This window comes from Bos taurus, chromosome 27, assembly GCF_002263795.3.
Source record: "Bos taurus isolate L1 Dominette 01449 registration number 42190680 breed Hereford chromosome 27, ARS-UCD2.0, whole genome shotgun sequence".
Lineage (NCBI taxonomy): Eukaryota > Metazoa > Chordata > Mammalia > Artiodactyla > Bovidae > Bos > Bos taurus.
In genome coordinates this window covers 36826967-36839768 of record NC_037354.1, presented here as the reverse complement: position 1 = coordinate 36839768, position 12802 = coordinate 36826967, and positions in this window count along the sequence as shown.

Here is a 12802-nt window from a genome sequence, read left to right as displayed (position 1 = left end):
AAGGCAATGGCAACCCACTCCAGTACTCTTGCCTGGAAAATCCCATGGATGGAGGAGCCTGGTGGGCTGTAGTCCATGAGGTCGCTAAGAGTCGGACACGACTGAGCGACTTCACTTTCACTTTTCACTTTCATGCATTGGAGAAGGAAATGGCAACCCACTCCAGTGTTCTTGCCTGGAGAATCTCAGGGATGGGGGAGCCTGGTGGGCTGCCGCCTATGGGGTCTCCAAGAGTCGGACATGACTGAAGCAACTTAGCAGCAGCAGCAGCAGCAAGAAGTTGTCCATTTCTTCTAGGTCGTCCATTTTATTGGTGTATAACTGTTCATAGTCTCCTATGAGCCTTTGTATCTCTGTGATGTTTGTAACTTCTTTTTATTTCTGACTTTATTGACTTGGATCATCTCCTTTTTTTTGCTTGTCAAGTCTGGCTAAAGCTTTATCAATTTGGTTTATCTTTTCAAACAACAAGCTTTTCTTTTCATTGATTATTTTCTGTCTCTCTTTCATTTACTTCCTCACCTTTATGATTTCTTTCCTTCTACTAACTTTGAGTTATGTTTGTTCTTCTTCCTCTAGTTGCTTTAGTTGTGGGATTAGGTTGTTTCTTTGAGATTTTTCTTGTTTCCTGAGGTAGGATCGTATTGCTATAAACTTCCCTTTTAAACTGCTTTTGTTGCGTCCCGTAGACTTTGTTGCGTTTTTGTTTTCTTTTGTCTCCAGGCATTTTTCTTTAATTCCTCTTTGATCTCTGCAGTGACCCGTTTGCCTCTTTAGCAGCATGTTGCTCAGCCCCCATGTGTTTGCAGTTTCTCCTTACAGTTGATTTCTAGTCTCATTGGCCTTTTACTTTCTTAACCGTCTTTTGATGAACAGAGTTTTTCCTTTATGGATAGTGCTTTTTCTGCCTGGATTAAGAAATCTTCTCCTACCCTGAGGTTATAATATTATTCTCTGTAACTTATAATAGCCTCCTTGTTTTGCCTACATAGCTAATATCTGAAGTTGATTTTTGTTCACAACCAAGGTAGGGACCAGTTTCATTCTCTTCCCGTATGGATATACAGTTTTAACACTGCTCTGTCTTCCGCCACCTCTCTCAATCAACTATCCGTGTATGTGTAGATTTCACTCAGTTCAGATCAGTCACTCAGTTGTGTCTGACTCTCTGCAACCCCATGGACGGCAGCACACCAGGCCTCCCGGTCCATCACCAACTCCTGGAGCTTGCTCAGACTCATGTCCATCGAGTTGGTGATGCCATCCAACCATCTCACCCTCCGTCGTCCCCTTCTCCTCCTGCCTTCGATCTTTCCCAGCATCAGGGTCTTTTCCAATGAGTCAGTTCTTTGCATCATATGGCCAGAGGATTGGAGTTTCAGCTTCAGCATCAGTCCTTCCAGTGAATATTCAAGACTGATTTCCTTTAGGATGGACTGGTTGGATCTCCTTGCTGTCCAAGGGACTCTCAAGAATCTTCTCCAACACCACAGTTCAAAAGCATGAATTCGAAAGCACCACAATTCAAAATATATCAATGTGTAGATCTATGTCTGGACTATTTATCCTGTTCCACTGATCTATATCCATCCTGTCTCAATCATTTTAGCCTTAAGATAAGCCTTGATATTAAGTAAAGCAAGTCCTCTTAACTTGTTCTTCTTCTTCAGGAAAGACCAACCCTTCTAGGTCTTTTGTCTGCCCGTATATTTTTAGAATTAGCTTATTGGATTCCTTAAAAAGTCCTAATGACATTTTATTATGATTGGATTGACCCTTAAAGTCAGTTTGACAAAAGTTGACATCTTAACAGCACTGACTGTTGCATTCATTTAACATAATGCATTTGTTTGATTTCTTTAATTTATATAAAAAATTTAATTGATTTTTTTGCATACATGTTCTGTACTTTTTTATTTTATTCTTGTATTTTAATATTTTTGAAATATTAACTTTAAAAAATTTATTCTATGTTTATTTTTGGTATATAAAAATTTCAGTGATTTTGTATTTTGCCCTTGTATCCAGTAACTTTTTAAAATTCACCTAGTAATTCTAATAATTTATCTACACATTTTTGGACTATTTACCTATTTTGTCATATTATCTCTAAAATGAGAGTTTTATTTCTTATTTCCAATTTTTATGACTTTTTCCTTTTTCAGGACTCACAGTGCTGTTTAAATGGTAAAAGTAGGCATATCCTTCATCAGATGAAAGAAGATTCATTTAGTTCCCAGTGTTTTAAAAAGAGTTTTTATCAAAAATGTATGTTAAATATTATCAAGTGCTTTTTCTGCATCTATTGAGAATGGATAGGATATTTTTTCTCCCATAATCTGTCAGTGTGGCCAAAATATTGATGCTTTTCTAATGTTAAACCAGTATTTAGGAAAACAAACTAACTGGTATGTGTGTAAATCTACTTGATTATATACACATATCATTAAAATGAAAAATGACAATTTCACGTAAGTTAGAGGATTAAAACAATCTTTCTTAAACATTTTTTGGAAAAAAAAAACCCTAAAAATCTTCTTAAAATTCTATTATGTGCTGTTTATAAGAGAAAGAGCAAAAACTTAAGGATGATCCAAAATTTTAAATAAAAAAATAGGTATGTCAGGAAATTACTATAGTAGTAGGAAAGCTACTATAGCTGCATTAACATGAGATAAAATAGAATTTAAAGCAAAAAGGATTACTAAAAGAGGACCACTTAATAGTGATGAAGTTTTAATTCACTACTAATTTATAAAAATGCTACATACGTATATACACTTATTGTCATGACTCCAAAAGCAAAAATGGAAAAACTATGAAAAGAAATTAAAAAAAAATCTACAGTCATAGAGATTTCTTTCTAGATTAATAAGCTTTATTGGAGCAGTTTTAGAAAGCTCCTATACAGAAAGTTCCTATAAAAACCCTGTGCCTGTGCCACACGTGTGCACACCTTGCCCACTATAAGGAACCCTCTCCCACAACGGAGCATTTGTTACAGTCGCTGAGCCTGCATTTCACGTCATTATCACCTTCAGTTCATAGTTTACATTAGGGTTCACTCCTGGTGTTACAGCTTCCATGGATTTTGACAAATATGTATCATGTATCCACCAGCATGGTGTCATACGGAACAGTTTTGACTGTCTTGAAAACCCTCTGGGTTCCACCTGTTCATCTTTTCCTCTACCCTGCTGCTGCTGCTGCTGCTAAGTCACGTCAGTCGTGTCCGACTCTGTGCGACCCCATAGATGGCAGCCCACCAGGCTCCCTTGTCCCTGGGATTCTCCAGTCAAGAACACTGGAGTGGGTTGCCATTTCCTTCTTCCTCTATAATAAACCCTGCCAATCACTGATTTTTTTTTTTTTTTACTGTCTCCCTAGTTTTGCCTTTTTCAAAATGTCATACAATTGGAAGCATACCTATGGAGTCCTTTCCCCTAGGTATGTCCATCCAAGGTTCTTCAGTGTCTTTTCATGTCTTGAAAATTCTTTTTAATCATTGAATTATATCCTGTTGCCTAGACATGCCACAGTGTATATTTGCTTCCAAGTTTTGGCAATTATGAACAAGGCTTCTATAAACATCCGTGTGCAAGTTTTTGTGTGGACATAAGTTTTAAAGTCATTTGGGTAAATCCCAAGGACTGTGTAGTAGGAGAGTGTTCAGTTTTCTGAGAAGCTGCCAAATTGCCTTCCTCAGTGGGGCTACACCACTCTGCATCCCACTGGCGATGAATAGGAGCTTCTGTTGCTTGACATCCCCACCAGCATTTGCTGTTATCAGTGTTTTAGGTTTTGGCCATTCTGACAGTTTCTCACTGTCGTATTAATTTACAGTCCCCTAATGACACTTTGTGGAGAAGGCAATGGCACCCCACTCCAGTACTCTTGCCTGGAAAATCCCATGGACAGAGGACCCTGGTAGGGTGCAGTCCATGGGGTCGCTAATAGTCGGACACGACTGAGCGACTTCACTTTCATTTCTCACTTTCATGCATTGGAGAAGGAAATGGCAACCCACTCCAGTGTTCTGGCCTGGAGAATCCCAGGGACGGGGAGCCTGGTGGGCTGCCGTCTCTGGGGTCGCACAGAGTCGGACATGACTGAAGCGACTTAGCAGCAGCAGTAGCATTAATGACACTTTGAGGGTTTCCCAGGGGGTGCTAGTGGTAAAGAACCTGCCTGGCAATGCAGGAGACAAAGAGATGTGGTTCGATCCCTGGGTCAGGAGGATCCTCTGAAGGAGAGTGTGACAACCCACTCCAGTATTCTTACCTCCAGAATCCCATGGACAGAGGAGCCTGACGTGCTACAGTCCATAGGGTAGCAAATAGCCAAACACGCACGACTGAAGTGACACAGCATAGCACACAGCACAATGACACTTCATATCTTTTCATTTGCTTGCTTGCAGTCCGTGGTCGTCTTTGGTGAGGAATCTGTTCAGATGTTTTGCTCATTATTTAATCATGTTGTTATTTTTCTTATTGTGGAGCTTTAAGAGTTCTTGTATATTTTGGATAGCAGTCCTTTATTAGATACATACTTTGTTGTTTTCTTGATGTTGTCTCTTGCAGAGCAGAAGTTTTAAATTTTAAGGAAGTCCAGTTCACTAACTACTTCTTTCATGGATCATGCCTTTGGTGTCTCTGAAAAATCATAGCTATGTGCAAGGTCAGCTAGGTGGTCTCCGAAATTATCTTTTGAGAGTTTTACAAAGTTCTGTGTCTTACACTTAGGTTTATAATCCATCTTGAGTAGAGTTTTGAGTTTTGTGCAGAATGTAAGATCTGTGTCTAGATTCGATCTCTGGTTGGGGAACAGAGATCCCCCCTGCCTTGTGGCCAAAAAAACCAAAACATAAAATAGGAGCAATATTGTAGCAAATTCAATAAAGACTTTTAGTATGGTCCACATCAAAAATCTTTAAAGAAAGAAAAAAAAAAAAACAAATAGGCAAGGACTGAAAAGGACTGAAATCAGAGTAAGTCTTCTGACTACTCTGTGATAATGCTGGAAATTGGTAACAGAAAGATGACTAGAAAATCTCCATATATGTAGAAATTAAGAAATACACTTTTAGATAATTCATGGTCCACAGAAGAATAACAATTAGAAAATATTTTAAGCTGAGTTGTTTGCCACCCGTATGAAATAGGGGGCCCAAGGGGGGACCATCAAACACTGCTAGCATCATAGTGAGAGAGGCGTCCAGGACACATCCGTGAAAATCTTCCTGCCAGAAAGTCAGCCTGATTCAGAACCAGCCTCAGTCCATCCGTGTACAGGAGACAAGCGACTGTAGAACATGCTAACCAGCACCACAGTGAGGCAGTCAGCAACATCCAGAATGGGAGGAACTTGCTGGGATAAGTGACAATTGCCCCAACAGGCAAATTGCAAAGAATAACGAAAGATAGGAGGTGGCGGAAGACCAGCAGTGCAGTGGGAATCTCTTAAGAGATTTAAGAGATGATCATGAAATGCAGTGTGGGGACCTTGTTTGAATCCTGAGTCTAGGAAATTAGCTTAGAAATGCTCGTGAGACAGCGGAGTCTGAACACTGTGTATTGGATCATATTGGAGGTTTATTATGATTTTATTGTGTTATTCACATCTTTAAGTATAGTATAATGATTTCATTTCATGTTTCTTTTTAAAAAGACCATTCTCAAAACGAAAGATAATTTTCTTTTAGAGTTAAATGCTAAAATATGTATATCAATGAGAGGATATGTGTGAATGGGATTTGCTTCAAAACAACCCAGTGATGTTGTAAAAGACATAATATTAGCAGTGGGCTGATAAATGTTCAAAGTCGCTAATGAGAACAGGAGAGTTCATTATACTATTTTCTCCACTTTTGAATTCATTAAAATTTTTCCTGAAAAATTTTAAAAATCACAAGATGCAACCAAAGACATATTTAGGGAAATTTATGGCTTCATTGAAACACCTGTATTCAGAAAGAAAGTCTGAAAAATGAACAGCTACTGTGTACCCACCAGGTTAGTAAAAGTGAAAAGGATAGAAAATATAAACCACTGGTGAGACTGAGAAGAAAATGGGACTTTCATAAGCTGCTGGCAGAGTGCACATTAGTTCACCTCCTTCTGGAAACTTCTTGGGATCACCCGGTACGGTTGAAGTTACACACATCCCGTCACTCATCCAGCAATTCAAAGGCTAAGAGAACGCACTGGTCACAGAAAACACCCTCTTCCAACTACATAAGAGAAGACTGTACACAGGGATACCACCAGATGGTCAACACCGAAATCAGATCGATTATATTCTTTGCAACCAAAGATGGAGAAGCTCTATACAGTCAGCAAAAACAAGACCAGGAGCTGACTGTGGCTCAGATCATGAACTCCTTATTGCCAAATTCAGACTTAAACTGAAGAAAGTAGGGGAAACCACTAGACCGTTCAGGTATGACCTTACGATTCAGTCAAGTCAAATTTCTTACGATTATACAGTGGAAGTGACAAATAGATGCAAGGGATTAGATCTGTTAGGCAGAGTGCCTGAAGAAGTATGGATGGAGGTTTGTGACATTGTAACAAGAGGCAGCAATCAAGACCATCCCCAAGAAAAAGAAATGCAAAAAGGCAAAATGGTTGTTTGAGGAGGACTTACAAATAGCTGAGAAAAGAAGAGAAGCTAAAGGCAAAGGAAAAAAGGAAAGATATAAGCATCTGAATTCAGAGGTCCAAAGAATAGCAAGGAGAGTTAGGGAGACCTTCCTCAGTGATCAATGCAAAGAAATAGAGGAAAACAATAGAATGGGAAAGACTAGAGATCTCTTCGAGAAAATTAGAGATACCAAGTAAACATTTCATGCAAAGATGGGCACAATAAAGGACAGAAATGGTATGGACCTAGCAGAAGCAGAAGATATTAAGAAGTGGCAAGAATACACAGAAGAACTATACAAAAAAGATCTTCATGACCCAGATAATCACGATGGTGTCATCACTCACCTAGAGCCAGACATTCTGGAATGTGAAATCAAATGGGCCTCAGGAAGCATCACTATGAACAAAGCTAGTGGAGGTAATGGAATGCCAGTTGAGCTATTTCAAATCCTGAGAGATGATGCTGTGAAAGTGCTGCACTCAATATGTCAGCAAATTTGGAGAATTCAGCAGTGACTATAAGGCTGGAAAGGGTCAGTTTTCATTCCAATACCAAAGAAAGGCAATGCCAAAGAAAGTTCAGACTACCACACAATTGCACTCATCTCACACGCTAGCACAGAGAAGGCAATGGCACCCCACTCCAGTACTCTTGCCTGGAAAATCCCATGGATGGAGGAGCCTGGTAGGCTGTAGTCCATGGGGTCGCTAAGAGTCAGACACGACTGAGCGACTTCCCTTTCGCTTTTCACTTTCATGCATTGGAGAAGGAAATGGCAACCCACTCCAGTGTTCTTGCCTGGAGAATCCCAGGGACAGGGGAGCCTGGTGGGCTTCCGTCTATGGGGTCACACAGAGTCGGACACAACTGAAGCGACTTAGCAGCAGCAGCAGCACATGGTAGCAAATTAACGCTCAAAATTCTCCAAGCCAGGCTTACACAGTACATGAATCATGAAGTTCCAGATGTTCAAACTGGATTTAGAAAATGCAGAGGAACCAGAGATCAAATTGCCAACATTTGCTGGATCATTGAAAAAGCAAGAGAATTCCAGAAAAACATCTACTTCTGCTTTATTGACTACACCAAAGCCTTTGACTGTGTGGATCACAACAAACTGTGGAAAATTCTTAAAGAGATAGGAATACCAGGCCAGCCGACTTGCCTCCTGAGAAATCTGTATGCAGGTCAAGAAGCAATAGTTAAAACTGGACATGGAACAACAGAATGGTTCCAAGTCAGGAAAGGAGTACGTCAAGGCTGTATATTGTCACCCTGTTTATTTAACTTATATGCAGAGTACCTCATGAGAAATGCTGGGTTGGATGCAATACAAGCTGGAATCAAGATTGCCAGGAGAAATATCAATAACCTCAGATATGCAGATGACACCACCCTTATGGCAGAAAGCAAACAGGAACTGAAGAGCTTCTTGATGAAAATGAAAGAGGAGAGTTAGTTGGCTTAAAACTCAACATTCATCAAGCTAAGATCATGGCATTCGGTCCCATCACTTCATGGCAAATAGATGGGGAAACAATGGAAAGAGTGACAGACTTTATTTTCTTGGGCTCCAAAATCACTGCAGATGGTGACTGCAGCCATGAAATTAAAAGACGCTTACTCCTTGGAAGAAAAGCTATTGCCAACCTAACTGCTACTGCTAAGTCGCTTCAGTCGTGTCCGACTCTGTGCGACCCCATAGACAGCAGCCCACCAGGCTCCGCCGTCCCTGGGATTCTCCAGACAAGAACACTGGAGTGGGTTGCCATTTCCTTCTCTGTTACCAACCTAGACAGCATATTAAAAAGCAGAGACATTACTTTGCCAATAAAGGTCTGTCTAGTCAAAGCTATGGTTTTTCCAGGAGTCATGTATGGATGTGAGAGTTGGACTATAAAGAAAGCTGAGCCCTGAAGAATTGATGCTTTTGAACTGTGGTGTTAGAGAAGACTCTTGAGAGTCCCTTGGACTGCAAGGAGATCCAACCAGTCCATCCTAAAGGAAGTCAGTCCTGAATATTCATTGGAAGGACTGATGCTGAAGCTGAAACTCCAATATTTTGGCCACCTGATGTGAAGAACTGACTCATTTGAAAACACCCTGATGCTGGGAAAGATTGAAGGCAGGAGGTGAAGGGGATGACAGAGGGTGAGATGGTTGGATGGCATCACAGACTCAATGGACATGAGTTTGATCAAGCTCTGGGAGTTGGTGATAGACAGGGAGGCCTGGCGTGCTGCAGTCCATGGGGTCCCAGAGTCAGACACACCTGAGCAACAGAACTGAACTGATAAAGCTAAAGAAATACATGGAAACGTGTCCCTGGATACAGTTATAAGAAAGTTCATGGCAGTGAAATCTGTAATGGCTGAAGACAACCCTCATGTCATCACCAGTAAAGTGGATGAATAATGTGCATTGCGTACCTGCCAGGGCCGTGCACCAGTCACAGTGAAGGAACTACAGTGCATGTGATAAATCAGCCCTAGGAACAGTGGTGAGCAAAAGAAACCAAATATGAAAGATCCACAGGACACCAAGAACATGAACCATGCAATGAAATGATTGATAAATTGGATTTTATCAAAAGAAAAAGCTTCTCTTCAAAAGACACCATAAAAGAATGAAATTTCGTCCACAGGCTGGGTGGCATACATGCTTGCCATACATATATCAGCCAAAGGACTTCACCCAGAATGTATAAAGAATACTTCCAACTCCATAATAAGACAAACAGCTCAATTTAAAAAATGTGTTTATTTGCCTGTCCTGGGCCTTCATTGCTGCATGAGGGCTTTCTCTAGTTGCAGAGAATGGGGGCTGCTCTGAGTTGCAGCGCGTGGGCTTCTCATTGCGGTGGTTTCTCTCGTCGAAGAGCTCAGGCTCTTGGGCGCTCAGGCTTCAGTAGTTGCGGCTCCCGGGCTCTGGGCACAGCAGTGGTTGTGGTGCATGGGCTTAGCTGCCCTGCAGCATGTGGGATCTTCCCAGACTAGGGATCGGGCAGGAGGACTCGTCACCACTGAGCCACCAGGGAGGCCCCAATTAAAAAAAAAACAGGCAAGTGACTTAGACACTTCACCAAAAAATGTATGTGAATCACCAATACGTAGATGAAAAGGTGTTCACACCATTAATCATGGAGGAAATGGAAATTAAGACCACGAAGGGACCTCACTTCATGAACAGGTCTACCTTATGATACTGGATGTGGAGTACTTTGAACTTTCATATGGTACAGGTGAGAATGCGTGTAATGCCACCACTTGGAAGAAGTTTGACAGTTTCTTATAAAGTCAGTTGTAAACCGACCACACACTTCACCTCACGTCCACTCCCCGGTTTTCACCCAAGAGCCATGGAAGTAGACATCTCTTGCAAAGACTGATCTGAAAATACAGCAGCTTGGTTTACAAATGCCCAACCCTGGAAAGAACCCAGTGTCCAACAGCTGCTGAATGGATGAACCAATGTGATTTATCCATCCAATGGAATAATGAACTCTGCAATAAAGGAAAAACTATGGGTATATAACAACAGAGATGGATCTGAAAAACACTAAGCTGAGAGACAAGAAGCTAGACTCAAAAGAGGAATTTCTGTGTCATTCCCTTTAATGAAATTCTAGAAAAGGCAAAACTGATCTCTAGTGACAGGAAGTAGATCAGTGATTGCCTAGGGGTGGGGTGAGGAATTAACAGCAAAAAGGGACAAGGGACTTCTTGAGGTGATGGACATGTCCTGTATCTAGTCAAGCTAATCAAACTGCACATGTAAAATGGGTGAAATCGTTGTATATAAATTATACCTCATTACACTTGATTTAAAAACCAAACGAGAGATGTACAAGCATGTTCACAGCTGCATTATTGGCAATGGCCCCAAAATGTAAGCAGCCCAAGTGCCCAGTGATGGATGAATAGACAAGCGAAACTTGGTCTATGCAGAGAAGGGAACAATACTGAGTCTTTTTTTTTGGCCGCACCATGTGGCTTGCGGGATCTCAGTTCCCAGACCAGGGATTGACCCCGGGTCATGACAATGACAAGCTGAGAATCCTAACCAGTAGGCCACCAGGGACCTCCCTATTCAGTCTTAAAAAGGAGGGAAATTCTGACCTAGGCGACAATGTGGATAACATCGGAAGACATTGTGTGCATGCATTCTAACTGGCTTCAGTTACATCCGACTGTTTGCGACCCTTGAGACTAAAGCCCGCCAGGCTCCTCTGTCCAGGGATTGCCCAGGCAAGAATACTGAAGCAGGTTGCCATGCCCTCCTCCAGGGGATCTTCCTGACTCAGGGATCAAACCCGCGTCCCTGGCACCTCCTGCCTTGGCAGGTGGGTTCGTTACCACTAGCATCACCTGGGAAGCCCTTGAAGACATTACGCTCAGTGAAATAAGCCAGACACAAAAGGACAAAAGCTATACGATACCACTTAGATGTACCTGGAGGAGTCAGGTTCACAGAGAGAAAGCAGAAGGGTCATTACTAGAGTCTTGGGAGGAGGAAGGGCTGGGGAGTGTTTGACGGGTTCAGAGTTTCAGCTGGGAAAATGAAAAAGTTTTGGAGGTGAATGTTGGTGGTGGTTTCACAGCAATGTGGATATACTTAATGCCATTTAGAAATGCTTAAAATGCTGAAATTTAGGTTATATATATGTTATGACAATTTTTAAAAGAAGAGAAGGGAAAGACCAAACAGGGGACACTGGGGATCAGATTTTTATCCCTGAGTCTTCTGAGACTGCAGGTCAAAGGGTGTCTCAGGGGCCTGTTTCCCAGCAAGATGATGTTTGGGGGACTCTGCCACTGGGCACAGCCGGGTCACACAGCTGCTGAGAGAAGGGCTGAAAAGTCGGTGACAGTGGTCACCACACGGGAACACACGCAGGAGAACGGGAGCTGTCTGAGCGAGGCTTATGTAACCAGCTCAGACATGAGTCCTTTACGAGGGCTTCAAGGAGGTCACGGAGACCCTCCCAGAGACAGCAACCAAAGAAGACCTGGCAGGTGATGTTTCTGGGTGCAATTAACTAGTCATTAGTAGTAAGTAAAGTAAGACGTGGGCTTCCCTGGTGGCTGAGTGGTAAAGAACCCACCTGCCAATGCAGGAGATGTGGGTTTGATCCCTGGGTCGTGAAGACCCCCTGGAGAAGGAAATGGCAACCCCCTCCAGTATTCTTTCCTGGGATAATCCAATGGACAGAGGAGCCTGGCGGGCTACAGTCCCTGGGGTCACAAAGTGTCGGACACGACTCAGCAACTGAGCACACACGTGACGATGAGAACCTCAGAGGAGGGTCCGTTTGCATGTTTGTCTGACTCACTTTGCTGTAAGGCAGAAATTAACACAACGTTCTAAAGCAACTCCAATAAAATTTACTCCGATAAAAATTAGTTAAAATAAAAAAAGGTATGTTTGCAATGAGCAGCTCCTTCCTCTCCCGTCCCACCTCCTCCACGCCCTCCCCCTAGAGCAGCCTTGTGAAGGATTTCCCTGGGTCTTTCCAGACAACCTTCAGTGTGGAGTATGTGGTTCACTTGCCAGTTTCACTACCCAGACTCAGGTCCACCATCAACGCTCTTGTTCCTCTTCTCTGAATTCCTCACTCCCTTTTGCAGGGACTCAGGCCTCCAACCACCACACTGGGCATTGCCTCATTTTTGGTAAACGCTGGATGGCTCTCCTTTGCGGGGAAATGTTCATCACAGGCAAACGCAGACCCCTTTCCACTTCTCTCTGGGGCCGCGTGGCCTCTCCTGTGGCCTCTTCTGGCGCTTGGGGCCTTAGCCACATGGTGTCTCCTCTGCACAGGCCCACATGCTCGGTCAGCCCTGCAGTGAGCCACATGGAGGCTCCATCCTCTGGGCCGCCTAGACACTGCCCTGCCCCCACAGCCTTCCTGGAGCCTCTCCGCATCAGGTGCCAGCTTCTCCTTGTTCATTTTCTCTCCTCTCTCGTGCCTGGCTCCCTTCCTCCTAAGCTGGCTTTGCGGCAGGTATGTTTTCCCTGATCTCCACCTTCACGGCCTCAGCCTCTGCTCTTGCCCACGCGGCCAGGCTCCCCAGAGCCTTTTCCTTCTGTGTGATGAGCACAAAGCCCAGTTAGTTCAGTTCAGTCACTCAGGTGTGTCCGACTCTTTGCAACC